A 16,361-nucleotide genomic window follows, 5' to 3' on the forward strand; every position below is an offset into this window, starting at 1 on the left:
ATGATTGTCGGTAAAAAGGTTGGGAAAGCCCTCAATACTATCTAAATATAAAGCTTTGCAACCTATCAGTAGCTCTTCATTAGATGAATGAAGGCAATCTGTTGGTCAAGCAGAGGATTTTGTAGTCGCTTCTTGCCTTGATGGGGAGCCAGTGTAACTGTTTAAGAACAGATTTGATGTGACCATGTATGGGAATTCGACTGATGATACGTGCGGCAGTGTTCTGCACCTTCTGTAACTTATCCAATAGCCTCTGACTGATCCCGAACAGCAAGCTGTTGCAGTAGCCCAGCCTTGAAATCACAAGCGCCCAGACTAAGGCATGAGCGGCTTCAGCTGTAAGGTATTGACGAATGCTGCTGATGGAGTTGAGATGAAAATAGCAAATCTTAAAGATATTGTTCACCTTCGAAGTATATGCCTAGATCTTTGACAGATGAGCTTATAGGAACAACTGCATCGGCGTTGGTTAGGCTCTTAATGGGACATCTTGAAATTTGGTGACTTGTTCCTACCAGAAGTGCCTCAGTCTTCATGTCATTGAGTTAAAGCAGAAGAGTTGTCATCCAGGACTTGATTTTCCATGTGCAGCTAGTGAGTTCTTGAAGTGACTGACTTAGATTTTGCAGTGGTATTTTCTTGAGGAGTTGGGTGTCATCTGTGTGAGAATTATGCAACATGTTGTGGACTGATGTGATGTTGGCAACATGTCCTGTATACACAGACAAGTGTGTATACTTGTTGGGTTGGGTCCCATCCGGGATTCAGACCCGCACCCTTAGAGTCAGACACCTAATCACCAGCACACAAAGCCAGCCGCCTAAACTACTCAGCCACCGAGGCTTCCACAAAAACTGGTGGTCATGCCCACGGACTTTGTGTACCTCTCTGATAAGTGATTGCTAGTTCTGGTATAGTTTATGAGAACATACAATGATCTTATACCTGTGTATAAAACTATGCCTAGCAGACCAATTGGTAAACCATCATGTCCAGTGAAAAAATATCTCCGGATCTCACCTTTTTTCGACCAACCTGATCACTGTTTGTTACCTGTGCATATTAACGATGCTTGCCAAGAGTGTCACGCTTTAAGCCTTGAAAGTATTATTTAACAGGAAGAGGAGGCCCAATATGTGCTTATCAAGAACAAAATCAATTGACTTACCAGGTTATTGAGCTGTAACACGTAATTGAAACTTGATCTTTTGATATTTGCTTTATGAACTGTACAATGCACGTGGTCCTTGCCCGGAGGATCCAAATTATTATGCAAGTAAAAGTTGCTATATGTGAGTTTGGAATAAGTTGTGCTGCAATAATTTCTTCTATGCTTATATTTCAACTAAATGCCAACAACATTTTACATAGACATGAGAAAGAAGGGTAGTTATATAATGGGGGCTCTAATACAGGTACCCTGCTGGTATTCTTATGGAGTAATTCTGTTCCCAGCATGTATTAAAAAAATGGTGAGAGTTCCTTGTGTTCGTGGATGGATATCCTGTGTATCCAGCAGTAGTCAGACCTGCATTTCCTGCCGCAAGTCTCAGCATTTCCCAGAAGCAGGTATTTGCAATGACAAGGAGTTCGCTATATGCACTTAGATATACGTTTGTCTAATTGATGGATGAACAACACCGTTGCGGCTAACCCTAATGCCACAAAGATCAGCTCCTGATCTTTTTGACCAAGGGGCTGTAATACTGCGAGAGGGTAGGTTCGTCGCAGAGAGGCTTGAGGCGTTTCCCTGTGCAGGTAGTACTCTCGCATGGCCTCTCGCGGCTTGTAATTTCTCCACATCCAAATTGTGCCGTTTCCGTTCCGCTTTGATTTCGGTTGCGTTCGATGTTCGTAATTTGGAGAAGAGATAATTGCTCCCCCAAAAGCCAGGGCGTTGACTAAAGCCCCTTTTGATCATCAGCGCGATCGAAGCAATTATATATTTTATACTTTCTTACTTTAATATATTTTCTGGAATGATCCCTTGCTTAATAAGCATATCTTTGGTGGCCATCGCCATTCCCAAACGAGCATGCCCATGTTGTACACATTGAAATCGAGTTTGGGAGTTTGTTGTTTTGTGATCATTTAACTTAAAAGTGCGTAACCGATGACTAGAATGCTGTCCACGGTGGAGTTGTTCGCGTTGTTGACACATTTTTTTCGTTGACCGCGGAGCTCTTTATAACATAAAGTGTGGGTTTATCTCTAATTGTTGTTTTGTTAATGGTTGGACTGATGGTGGTGGTGGTATCATCCTTTCGCTTTGTTGACATAACCATACAGCCACGGTGATCCCCACGACAATGGCTGCCACGACGTATGGAATCCACTGTCGTGGGGTATGCTTTCGGGATACTCCAAGTCCACTTCGAATATGTAGCCTATCTCGAAGATTTTGGGGATGGCCATGATGGTCTTTGGATTAAAATTGTCACTATCCATCCACTCGAATCCCCCCCGTCAGGCAGATACTGGCTCATGGCCCAGCCATAGAGGTTGTTGGCATCGAGATAGAGGAGATGATTGGTCAGTTTACTCGAATCGTAGCCTTCCACGTATTTATTATTGGCTTTGTGTAGGGCTTGGAGACCATGGAAATGCCGCCGCGCATTCCTTTCTTGATAAACAGGTGCATGTCGTAATCCATGAACAATTCCAATTTAACTCTGGTTTTCTTAAGCAGAGCATCACACAATAGACGGAACTGGTGTAGTACCACTGTTTTAAATACGTTTTTCTGAAATTCTCGAGGTCGTGGTAGTCGCCTAAATGTTTACAGGCCAGTTTCTCCCACATGTTAAGGGCATGGTCATAATCGTCCTGCGCTATAGAGGACTCGGTCAACTGGCTTTAAAAGCCGTCAATGGGGGGTAATCGTGTCTCATCAAACTTACACATGTTTGGGTACATATCGTTCCTCAGCAGCAGAGGTCGAGCCTTGGAATCAATGTATCGATCGGTGATAGCGAAGGTATTGTTGGCCTTGACCAAGCTGTCGAGGGACGACAGGAGAAACTGGGCGCTGTCTAGAAATCTCAGACCGTTTAGCGAGAAGGAGATGTATTTTTCCATTTTGTTGGGGATACATTTGATGTTGCCATCGATTTTTTAGATGGCCTGCATGATAAGGTGGGCGTCATACCCTCTTAAATTTGGAAACACCACGGGGATGGGTATCATTTTTGGATTGAATCTAAGTTTGAGGTTGCACGTATTGTGAGTGGAGCCTCAGTATTGACCAGTGATGTGGCAATGATCTCTCACGGAATCATCATTCAGGGGTCCCCGGGATATGTGACAGCATAGAGCTCGTTGGTGAGCAGACTCGCCCTCTGGTGTCATATCCATCAGGGCAGGGTCCGACAAAGCTTCCCTGATTTTTCTCTCTTCACGTCATAAGAACATGAGAAATGCAAGTCTTCTCGACTGTAGCCATGCAGACATCATTCACAGAAATGTTTCTTTTCTCTATGCGTTGTTTGATCTTACAACAGACGGCTTAAACTTTTAATCCATACATAGTGGTACTTGTGGCCTTGCCGAATCAGAAATGAATTGATCCTGCGCACGGTTTTATCTAGAATGGGGCTTATCCTGTGCACGAAAACTATATTCCCTTCGTGACCGAACATGGTAATGGCCAAATTATTTTGTTTTTCGATCTTAGAGATTTGGGATAGGAGAATGAGTTCATTTATACCCTTAAAGGTAACTTTCACCCTTACCCTCATACAATTAGTGCCATTAATTTGGGGGTTAAAATCATAGCCTCTTTTTCCTGAAGTGTTCCGCCACCAGAAGGTACGATCCGCCTATAAACAATATGTAGCTTGCTACATCCGCATCGATACGGCCCACGGAGGGTATATTTCTCCAACGATTCTTGTATCTTTTGTATCAAAGTATTGATGGTCGAAGGGATAGAGTTGGATTGGGCCATGACTTCCTGTTTGCCTCTGAAATAAGGTTCGATGAACTCAATGCTGCCATCCGTAGGCTCATTGAACAGCGACATTTTAAGCGTGAGCTGATATTTTATACTTTTATAGCTCCTCGTTTACCTTGCTGGCTATAAGTGGTTTAACATCGTTGACATTGATATTAACATTTACGACCATCCGCCCGCCTCTTAAGTATTTCACCCTCCTGTGTGATCTTTCGGTACGAAATTTAATTCAACCGGCTCGTTCCAACACCTGCCGCACCTAATCCCATGCCAGTTGCCACGAGTGCAGTGTCTACGATAATATTCGTGGCCCTATGGTACTTTTTATGCAATACTAGTCATACATCGTATTCTGATTCCAGCTGGCCTTTGATCTCGCTGATCTGTCGCAAACGAAAACCATCCACAGTTTCAAGCATTTGAGCCACTTTGTCCATGGCCAAATACAATCCCATCTCGAGTATAATATAAGTTTAGGAAATAAACTTTAATTGGTTCTCCGTCAATCGTTGATGAATATACTTTTAACTGATGAGGTACATATGCTCGGATAAATTAATGGCATGGAATATAGTGTCAGTCTGTACATCTTGAATGAAAATCATGATCCCCTCGAGGCTTGTGGTGGGGACTGTTCCTGGTTGTATATAAATACAACAACGTTTATTTTGATGGCTATCATGCAGCGTATTTTTAACCCAACCACAATTGCCACATCTTTCGTGGGGGCATCTTCAAGAAAGACTTGAATAATAAGGGTAGAACCTTGTATCACAGTGACCCACAAGTCTGGACTTTCCCTAATGTTTTTTAAAACATCCATTTATCTTCTGTTCGGGATGGGTGACTATTACATTCTATTACCCATAGGGGCTAGGATACACAGGTGAATATTTTTGTGATAATCGCACATGTGCTTTTCAGTGATTCTCAACGTTGATTGGTCAGCTAGGCAAGTTCACTGGCAACCTTTTCCGTTTCACTGATAATCAGAACGTGCTGTACTCACACATTCCGAGATTAAATAAAGAAAACATAAAAGTTAAAGAATATGAATACTCTTTTTATTAGACATTATTATTTTGCAATAAATTTGCGTTATAAATTGTATTCTTAAACAATCATTTGCATTGTTTGTAAACAAACATGGCCACCATTAGGCTAACCCCGATCAAGGCTCGAAAACGTCTCATCAAGACCCTCTCTGACAATGGTGTACCAGCACATCAAATCATCCAAATGTCCTGGCACCAAAATGTTGAAGCAATAAACAGTTACTCTTCAATTAATGAGAAAGAACATCAGTCCCTCAATGAATTGTTGTCAAACCCTTGTCACTCCACCACTCAGTCCACTCACCCTCAGCCCCAGGCTGCTACCATGCATGGCGTCACAGTCATAGTCGCATGCCATAATTCTTCATTCTCTACATACAAAATTCATAGGTCCAATTTATGGTGGTGTATTCCACTTCAACATCGAATGACTCATCTGTCAGTCGACCATCTGCTCCAAAGAGAGGTATTCTTCCCATTGAGTCAGATTCCGACTAGAGTTATCCTTCTTGGAACTGTTGTACTCTACTGGGACCAATGACGTGACTGTAACACACTTCCACAGAAAGAATGTTCTTTTATCTTCAAACTTGTTGAGTTTCTTGACAGAAAACTTTTTCTTGATGAATTCGAGGGATGGTTGTCTTTTAGATTTTCCAACTATTAACCGTTGACTTTCCCCAAAATTGACAGGTTTTTGCAAAAGTGTATTTCAACACTATAGATAAATTAGCTGTTATTACGTTCAATGATGTATTTAAAAGATAATTTTTATCATATTAACAAATGTGAATTAGTTATTCGAGACATAATATTTTTGTTGTATTTTAAAGCGATTTTATGAGGTACTATTTTCCATAGCGTTGTTATGTAATTACCGCTGGAGAAGTTAGGTTTAATATGTGCATGAATACAAATCAGCTGTTTGAAGTCCTGTCTCTGGGTGTTTTTTATTTTATGGTTCTTCTTTTTAATTACATTATGGGTAATAAATAGAATAACCAACTTGGTACGAGTGATTATGGGAAATATGCCCGAGTTGACAGTGCCGAGCCTTCCATAACAGGATAGGGGTAGGTAAGGACAAGATTGATGATCCAGTGCAACTGAGATTCGATGAAAACTTTTCGTTGTTGGTACACGTTGTTTTGTAAGTGCAATACATATAAGACATTTTTCGTACCAGGTTGATCGAATCCTCATGTGTCCCCGAGATAGGACATCGCAATGGTGGCCTCTGAAACGTCACCCATTGTTATACTTGTATTACGGAAGAGCCTTCAATTGGTTTTCCGGCAACTTCTCATGTGTAAACTTTAAGCTGATGAGATAGATTTTGGGAGGATAAATTTTTTTTGTGAGCTCACTTTTTTCTCCAAGTTAATCGTCACCCCGTCGTGACTTGCATAAACAAGATGCTAATGTTTTTCAGGCCAACAGAGTTTTACTCCCGGTAATAAGTCAACATCTTGGTTGGGGGAGGCCTCCCCGAGAAAGACTTCGATATAAAGCATTGCATTGGGTGGAATCCTGTGGAGGACATTTGACACATATTCTAATTAAAGCACCAACTCTAAACTCGTATTTTGCCTATCCGGTCGATTCACTAGAAAATGACCAGCTTTTCTAGGCATGAGGTTCACGAGCACACTCCTTCTTTGCGAGCGGACATAGGCCGCAATGAGAATCCCCTTATTGAGGACTTTCATTAAATAATGATCATTCGCCTCCGCAAAAACGTAGGGCGAAACGAGGGTGATGTCAAGTAGCCACTCGATTTGGGAGGGGATCAAAATCCATTGGTTATCATTAGTAAGGATGAACTGGTACAACATGTTTCTTAAGAGACCTCGCGTTATGACATTGTCTAACTCACCTAGATTGCCCATTTATTATTGTCATTGAGGACGAGATTGTACTGCATGTTTTTTAAGAGACCTCCGGTTATGACATCGTCTAAATCTCCTAGGTTACCACCACCGTTCACTTCTGTTCGCCTGTAAATGTTGTTTCTTAATATAACTTGCCTTCAACATCGGGTTCATCAAGTCGCCGCTTGTCCCCGAGATCACATATTGCGATGGTATGCCATTTTCTCAGGGACATGGTTGTTCCGGGTCCAGAAGCTTGAGTGTTTGTTTTACGTGCAGTGTGACGCTGCGATATTCCATATACACCAGTTTATATCTAAAATGGATAGTTTCAATTAGGGTGTTCGCCTAAAATATTATTGGTCATGCTTACCCAATCGAGTTGAACGAACAGTTTGTGATAGAAAATGATGCTCGGTAATTTCAAACCAGTGACGGTGTCTTGGGGTCGTATTTCGTTCTACTGCAACCCATGAGTTCTTGACAAGGGCCTACCAAGTCGAATAGGTTTTTCCCCCACCGTTAACGTCAGTGTTCCATTCGATTCGTTTAATTTTAGATGGGCTCCAATGGGTTTGTAAATTTCATCATTGAGCATACACACGCTGTAATAACCGTCGGACAAATCGTGGTGTTTGCCATCGATGAATAGCCTGTTATTCCCTCTATTTTGACTGATATTCGACCATCACGGGTAATACACGAGATCGCAGAGAGCGACTTCAAGTTCCCCCGACATGTTATTGATTGCGTGCAGCAACAGAACAGGCTCGCTGCTCGTGATTCCTGGGAGCGTGAGGTACATCTTACATATATACACTACAATATGCATTCAAAATGTCTACACCCAAGTACACACCGGGAGTGATTTATCCTAAAAGCAATATCGTAAATGCTGCCTATTTTACCCAGATGAAGATCATGTTGGATGGTCAGGATGGTTCCCACTTTCGAGTTTGATTAATTTATAAAGTACAGGTTTCCCGTCACGAGTGTGAAAACGGTACATGCTTGGTTTAACAACCTGATACAATTCTGGTAGAATCAATTCAATTTCACCGTGTGGTGTGCTACAACCAGGTGCGGCATGACCTTGAATTGACACTTGTCATGATCCGGTGAGTCAGTTCATGTGTTATTTCCACGTGTACTAACAAATTAGACGCATCAAGAAAGAAATCAGCGCACCGATTCCTCAGGACAAGGCGTGGGATGCTGTAAACAATCCGTACGATCGACTGCTTTAAAAACGGGTTTGCGATGAATTCAAAATCAATCCCAAAACGGATGGACGTTTGCCAGGTGTGAATCATGGTTTGGCTATTCCTGCTTTGGAGCTCGATTTATCGATGTATTAAAAAAGTATAGGTTTCCCGTCACGAGTGTGAAAACGGTACATGCCTGGTTTAACAACCCGATACAATTCTGGTAGAATCAATTCAATTTTGCCGTGTGGTGTGCTACAACCGGGTGCGAAATGACCTTGTATGACACTCACCATGATCTGTTGAGTCAGTTTGTGTTCTATTTCCAGATCAGACACATCCTGAAAGAAATCAGCGCACCGAATCCTCAGGATAAGGTGTGGGATGCTGTAAAAAATCCATACGATTCGCGACGAATTCAAAATCAATCCGAAAACGGATTGTGCTTTGCCAGGTGTGAATCATGGTTTGGGTATTCCTATCGTTCACAACATGCTCCTCGTAGAAGCCAGTAAGAGGTTGCAAGAATGGAGTGGTAAGACGTATGCAAAAGCTTATGTCACAACAAATGAGTGGAGGGATGATATCATGGCCTTTGATGACAGTAAGGATTACTGTATTTGGAAGAACTGAGGATCCACAAAGTGGTTGGCTACAATGACGAAACCGTCATAGCGACCAACAATCAAAAGTTGGGCATCAACCCCGACCCCAATGTCTCCCACGTTGTACCACCCACCAACACCGGTGAAACATGTGATAGTGACACCAGCACCCTCACCGGAGACCCGTGTTCAACCCGCATCAACAACACATTGATCTTAAAACAGCGCTCATGGTTGGATGGAATCGCTGTCGGGTTGTGCCTTATTGGAATAAAAATTCTTTAGCTGCCCGGCCATTGTGACGATGAATGCCCACAGGTTTTGACCAAGCCATATGACCATTTTTGACAAGAAGCCAAACAACAAGGATACGATGCTGCCCAAGATGACGGGCATAACTTCAATGGCTTTCCGGTCAGTTTCACCAAGGCTTCCCTTAGGGATTTCAGCTGTTTATTTATCCAGTCTCTGACGTCGCTGCTGCCGCCCCTGCCTGGTGGGTGGGCTAGGACTCCAAGTCATACCCCTACCGGTCAGCAATAAGACCAAGGTTGATATAATACAACCCCAAACCGTCAGAATGCTGGCGATGGTGAAACCTTTTCCCCGGAATAACGTTTTAAGCCTTTCGGCCAATGTGGTATCTTCGTGGAGGACTCGGTCGATGGTTTCACGAATGCGATTGATCTGGATTCGAAGTGCTTCTTGGTTGTACGACGCTGCTTCTAATCGGGTCGATCTTTTGTCTCACAACTAACAAAGCCTATCCTCAATCCGATGTCAGGTGATGTCGTCATCATCCTCATGGTTTTTTTCGCGGGCAGTGTGCTTGTCGAGTTCTTTCAGTTTGGCCATGTTGTTCACGAGCGATCTACAAATGGTTTGCAAGGCCTTATCTAGCCCTTGCAGTTCCTGAAGGGGAAATTCAAAACCAGGCAAGGGTTTGTTTATGTACGTGGCCAATATTTATGTACGATGCCAATGTCGTTCAAGGGAACTTGTCCTCATTGCGGCATGTCTTGTAAATTGTTTTGATCATTCGCTCTCGATGTGGCTCCCAGCTCGGTCCACACCGTTTGTAACCCCTGGGTTATCTTCGGAGGAAGTTTGGGTCCTGCACCGCCATACACTTGCAGGTTTAATTGGTCACGGACAAAGTCGGCACCATGGCGACTGGCCAGCGTGGAGAAGGCGAGAGGTTTTCTCGTACAGAAATGCATGAGATTGGTGTTGGGAGTCTCTTTCAGTCGCAGTATCCCTCCATGATCGATTTCAAACCTAGAAAATAATCGCGATAAAAAGAAGCGAGATTTTCGTTTCGCCTTATGGTATAGTAATAATCGTTTTAACTGGGTATCGCCTATGCATACCCCCATTAAAGAGGTTTCTTGTTCATCGGGGATTCTATCCCCACCCAAATTGTCCATCGGAATATCTTCACCGCCTTTAGCCATGGTTCTGTTATATTAAAGATATAAAACATACTTTTGATAGAAACACTTTCATCATTGGCATACAAATGAAATTTAGACCCTTTCCGAAGATTAAGGGAACACTGGGGGTTCAAAGCCGTGCATCAATCTGTGACTGTCACCAACAATCCGAACACAAATCAATCAATCAAAACCAAACGCTGCTGGTGCGATTCCCCAACCTGTGCGAGAACGACGTCTTTGGAAAACAGTTTGAGATCCGGTGATGCTAAAAGATAAGTCATGGGGAACCTGGGTTGCGCCATGGTGAAACAAAAACACGATGATCAAAATCAGCGGGAATAAGATATTGAGCATCATCAACAGCGATGTCTTTTTTATTTTCACGGACCTATTGAAAACCCCGACCGAACGGGATAATATAAAATACCAGGGAATTTGTCCGGTCAATTGTCCATGGACTCGGTTGTGCATGGGGTATGCTTTTGAACAAGCCGAACTTGCTGCTATGGTGAGAAAGCATAATGCTATAGCTGAGGCTAGGTGATAGGCTGAAATACGATCTTGTACGATCGTGTGCTGCGCCATCGGAAAATCGTCATGAATAAAAGCGATACGCTGTGGAATATCAATCTGAACATGCCCGCTCGATCGATGAAAGGCATTTTGATCCTGCCGGTGGGAGAATTTTCCCCGTTTGAGTCAGCAAAAAATATTGGAACCCCGAGATCACGAAAGTGGAAGTGACTATTGAAGACATACCCAACCAGCTCTTTAGCCAAGGCATGCGAGCTTATAAGCAGTGGGACGAGATCCAAAAATTACCGGCAATGAAGCATCCATCGGAAATCAACGCGATCATTAAAGAACTCAGTCTTGCCTACGTAATGCTAGGACAATACCTAACATCCAATTACGGCAGCAAGGTGAGTAAGTGAGATATTGTTTAGCGTCACATCGGCGATACTTCAGCCATATCGTGATGAGAACAATCTAGTTTATATCAATATGAAAATTTAGAACATAAAACCTGTCATCGACGAAGAGTAAAAATACTAGAGTATCACAGCAATATACATCTAAAACTAGTACGCTATCGTAAAATTGAATCACGATAGACAAGACAAAATAAAAACGGGCTATAAATCACCAACAACTGTAGGTAGATAACCATACTAGGGACCATGGGGACTTAAAGTACATTTGCTACCTGCATGGACTCTAGCTGGATTTACACCAACCCCTCAGCCATACATGATACAAGAGAAATCTAGCCAAAAATTAAAAGCACACATATTCTACGATTTACAAATGGCAGGTTTAAAATTACTTTAATTGTGTTGGGACTTACGTACCCTCTCAGGAGGACAATACTTCAACCCCCTTTGAGAGTACAGCCACAAACAATAGAAGTTGATAATCGAAACTACCAATTATAAAACCTTATCTATTTACAAAACATATATCAAAATTCATTTAACAAATCTATCTCTTTTAAAAAATCAATGATTAAATGATTATTGACATTATTAAAAACATCCTTTGCTGTTTTGACATTGAAATATTTATCCCTTATGATGGAGAATTAAACACTGTCAAGCAGGATGTGCTTGACCGTGGTTCTCTCATCACAAGGAATACAAAACGGATGATCCTCACCTTTCAAAAGGTATGCACAGGTATATCATGTGTGGCTAATACGACATCGTTGCATGATGCCCTCTTCAAATCTGGACTGACAACCCAAGCAGGTAAAACCAATATAAGGTTTTATTTCATGTAAGTTATTGATACCTACTTGGGTGTCCCACTTTTTGGCATCAGATCACACATGTAGGTTCTGATGCTAGCTTTGTAATCAGAGTATGAAATAAGAAGTGGTGTCGCAGAATTTTGAAGTGTTGCCTTGGCAGCAAGTTCGGCCATTGTGTTCCCAGAAATGCCAGCGTGGCTGGGTAACCAACAAAAGATGGTGTCATATTGGGCAGTAGCATGATCATTATACAATTCAATAATTTCAATTAAAAGTGAATGTTAATAAGAGAGATTTTTATACCCTGAAGGCAAGAAAGAGAGTCAGAAAAGATTATATATTGTTTATGTTTAGGATGTCTTTGAATACATACTGAACATCATTGAAAATACACCACCTGTACATTTTGAAATATGGTAATAGGATTGTTTTGAGAGTGAAAATGAACGTTGGATATGTTGTTAATAACACACAAGACAATAAATAATTCTGTACAGTAAAGGACGGATTGCCCGAACACATCACGGAACACATCACATGACAACAGCAAAATTCATGCACAACACACGAAAAGCACAAACTGCATGTGTAAAACATGCTGATTAGGGGTATAAATGACCGTCGGCAAAACAACGTTCTCATTTTAGCTGTACCTCCGCAAGTATTTTTTGCAATGCCAACATTGTCACCAGAGGAACGAGAACGGGCGTTGGGCATGTTGCAGGTTGGCACATCAAGCAACATTATTGCCAGACGATTTGGTTGCCATCATTCCATCATCATAAGACTTGCCAACAGGCACCAACAAACAGGAACCACCAACGTCTTGGCCATGCAAGTGTTAACACCCCTCGCCAAGATCGAGACATTGTTCGGTGCCATATTCGCGATCGTACGTTGCCGGCTGCCAGAACCGCCAATGCTTTCCAAGGCCGACGTGGTTTGATCAGTGCTTCCACCTTCCGACGCCGTCTCCGTGCGGCAGGATTACGGTGTCGACACCCATATGTTGGACCCATCCTGACAGATAGACATCACCGTGAACGCCGACAATGGGCTCAGCAGCATCGTTTGTGGTTGTAACGACGTTGGCATGGTGTTGTGTTCTCCGACGAGTCACGTTTTCACTTGCGAAATGCTGACGGGCGTCTACGGGTATGGCGTCGACGGGGAGAACGTTACCATCAGGACTTTGTTGTGCAAACAGATCGGTGGGGTGGAGACGGCATTATGGTGTGGGGAGGGATCAGTTATCATCACAAAACCACTCTGGTAGTTTGTCTTGGCAGAGTTAATGCCCTTTACTACCGTGACACCATTCTACAGGACAACGACGTTCCCTTCTTTAACAACATCAAGATCTGCACACATTCCAGCAGGACATGCTCGAGAGCACACTGCACGTGTTGCAACACAGTCTCTGGCAAACAAAAACATTCCTCTACTTCCATGGCCTGCATTGTCACCAGATTTGTCTCCTATTGAACACTTGTGGGGATTACATCGGCCAACGCCCCTCACGTCGCGCACAGATCAACAACATTAGGGAACTTGAGAATGCCTTGCAACAAGAGTGGAATGCATTGCCTCAAAACATTATTCAGAGACTTATCAGTTCAACGAGGAGACGTTGCACAGCTTGTGGTGCTGCTAACGGTGGTCATACACGTTACTGACTTTCCAATTTGACTCCATCTTTCTTTCATGGTCAGTTAAATGGAAACTTTGCTGTTTTGCTGGATTGGTTCTTGTTTGTTTTCTTTACCAATCATTGGACTACACAAGTATGTAAAATTTTCAATGATGTTCAGTTTATTTAAGAGCGGTTAATATTGCGTTTGCTTCTGCTGTAAAAAAAAGCTGTTATCCGGTATTCTAGAAGATATTGTTCTGGATCCAGTGACAGTGGCACATGCCATCGTGCCACCGTCCTTGGACCCATCTGTAAATAAGGATTTATATGTATTATATTTAATTATTAATTGATTATATTTCTTGTTTATATTGTAATTCATTAGTTTCTGATTTCTTAAACTTTGTCAGAGTTAGATCAACTTCAGGCCTCACTAATTGCCAAGAAGGAGAAGAAAGAAGACAGGAAGGAATGCCGGCAGCAGTAAGGAATGGTTTAATTTTGAACCCAAGAGGCGGAACAAAAATCATCAAAGATGGGACTAAAGACACAGTTGTATGCAGGGTTCGATTTGTTAGAGTACAGCTTGGTAATGTATTGTAAAGATAGTTTTATACGGCGTTGTGTAAGAGATGGCTCATTTGACTTGACGTAGAGACTGTGAACAGAAGTTCTAAAAGTCCCAAGACAAAGTCTGAGGCCTTGACGGTGTACAGAATCAAGTAGTTTGAGGTTGCTTTTACAGGCTCCACCATATACGATGGAGCCATAATAAAGTTTCGAGCGGACCAGTGATCGATATAGGTGTAGGAGGGTAGTTTGGTTCCCTGCCCTCTTTGAGTTGGAAACAACTTTCAGCAAATCGAGTGCCTTCAGGCATTTGGCTTGAAGGGATTTAATATGTGGCAAAAAAAGTTAATTGGGAGTCAAAAATTAGACCCAAGGACTTGGCCTCCTTAACAACTTTGATGGGAGTGCGATTTAAAAATAGTTCTGGGTCCTAATGCGGCTTATATTTTCTGCAAAAGTGTACACAATTTGTTTTGGATTTAGAAAACTTACAGCCGTTTTCAAGACACCATTTATCTGTTTTGTTTAAGCACAACTGCATTTGCCGTTCAAAAGTATGCATATTTTTACCACAAGAAATATTAAAATCATCCACAAATAACGATCCATCAATTCAATCATTTAAAACTTTGAACATACTTAAGAGTGTGACAGACAAAATACTGCCTTGAGGAACACCCTGATCCTGATTATAATGATCAAACAGGGTATAGCCCACTCGGCCTTGAAATTGTCTGCCATTTAAAAAAGTTGGCTATAAATTGAGGCAAGCGGCCTCGCAATCCCAAGCCATGTAAATCATTTAAAATGCCATATTTCCACCTAGTGTCATATGCATTTTCTAGATAAATAAAAGATAGACACAGCGAGTTGTTTATTAATGAGAGCTTTTTTTAACAAATAAACAGAACTTCTGTTTTTGCGGAAAGCACATGGTATATCTGTTATAAAGTTATTTTTATGTGTTTCCAAGTACCAAACAAGTCGATTATTTACCATGCGTTCCATGGTCTTGCAAACGCAGCTAGTAAGTGAAATTGGCGTATAATTGGAAGGATTTGTATGATCACGTCCAGGTTTAGAGATATGAACAATAATAGCATGACGTCACGAAGGAAATTGTCCAGATGTCCAAAGATCATCAAGAATATGTAAGAGTGTCTCTAAACATGATTCTGGTAAGTGCTTCAGGAGTTGATAATTTATGTTATACGGCAGCAAAGGGATCACCATCCAAATCACCAAAAAGGCTCACACTGCGGGTAAATTAAACCTATATTTGTACGTGGTTATGGACGCACAACTCATTATACAAAATGGAAGATTCGTGCAAGCCATCTTTTAAGTTTGATATTGAACTGCCCCTGGAACTGCATTGCGCCATCGTGTGCAGTCAGACTGGGAGCGGGAAGTCCGTGTTTGTATTGAATATGCTGGAAGGGTATTATTGGAATGTGTTAGATCATATCGTGATTCTTTGCCCTACTATACTTATCAATAAAACGTACATGGAGAGAGCGTGGGCGATGAACGATGCGAAGGCATATAAAATCGACCCGGGAGTACAGTTACAGGACAGCCTTTCACGAGAAGTTCGAAGGAGAATCGACGCTGTTTATCCTGGACGATTGCAGCGCGAATAAAGAGATCACCAAGAAAAGACATGTTATCGTGGTGACCTTGAAGATAAGGTCAAGGTCACGCAAATCGACTGGTGTCTGCGTAATCCCCCAATGTAGGCTGACACCAATATTGAAGACATTGGGTACAACAGTTCATGAGATATCGCCTGAACAAGAGTTGGAAAAGTGGTCAAAGTGTCGTGGTGACCTTGAAGATAAAGTCAAGGTCACGCAAATCGACTGGTGTCTGCGTAATCCCCCAATGTAGGCTGACACCAAATTTGAAGACATTGGGTACAACAGTTCATGAGATATCGCCTGAACAAGAGTTGGAGAAATGGTCAAAGTGTCGTGGTGACCTTGAAGATAAAGTCAAGGTCACGCAAGTGAATGGTGTCTGCGTAATCCCCCAATGTAGGCTGACACCAAATTTGAAGACATTGGGTACAACAGTTCATGAGATATCGCCTGAACAAGAGTTGGAAAAGTGGTCAAAGTGTCGTGGTGACTGTTGTCTGCGTAATCCCCCAATGTAGGCTGACACCAAATTCGAAGACATTGGGTACAACAGTTCATGAGCTATCGCCTGAACAAGAGATGAAAAAATGGTCAAAGTGTCATGGGTGACTGGTTGTAATCCACCCAAATGTAGGCAAACACCA

The sequence above is a fragment of the Haliotis rubra genome, unplaced genomic scaffold (assembly GCF_003918875.1).
Source record: "Haliotis rubra isolate DU_JTF1 unplaced genomic scaffold, ASM391887v1 Scf299, whole genome shotgun sequence".
Lineage (NCBI taxonomy): Eukaryota > Metazoa > Mollusca > Gastropoda > Lepetellida > Haliotidae > Haliotis > Haliotis rubra.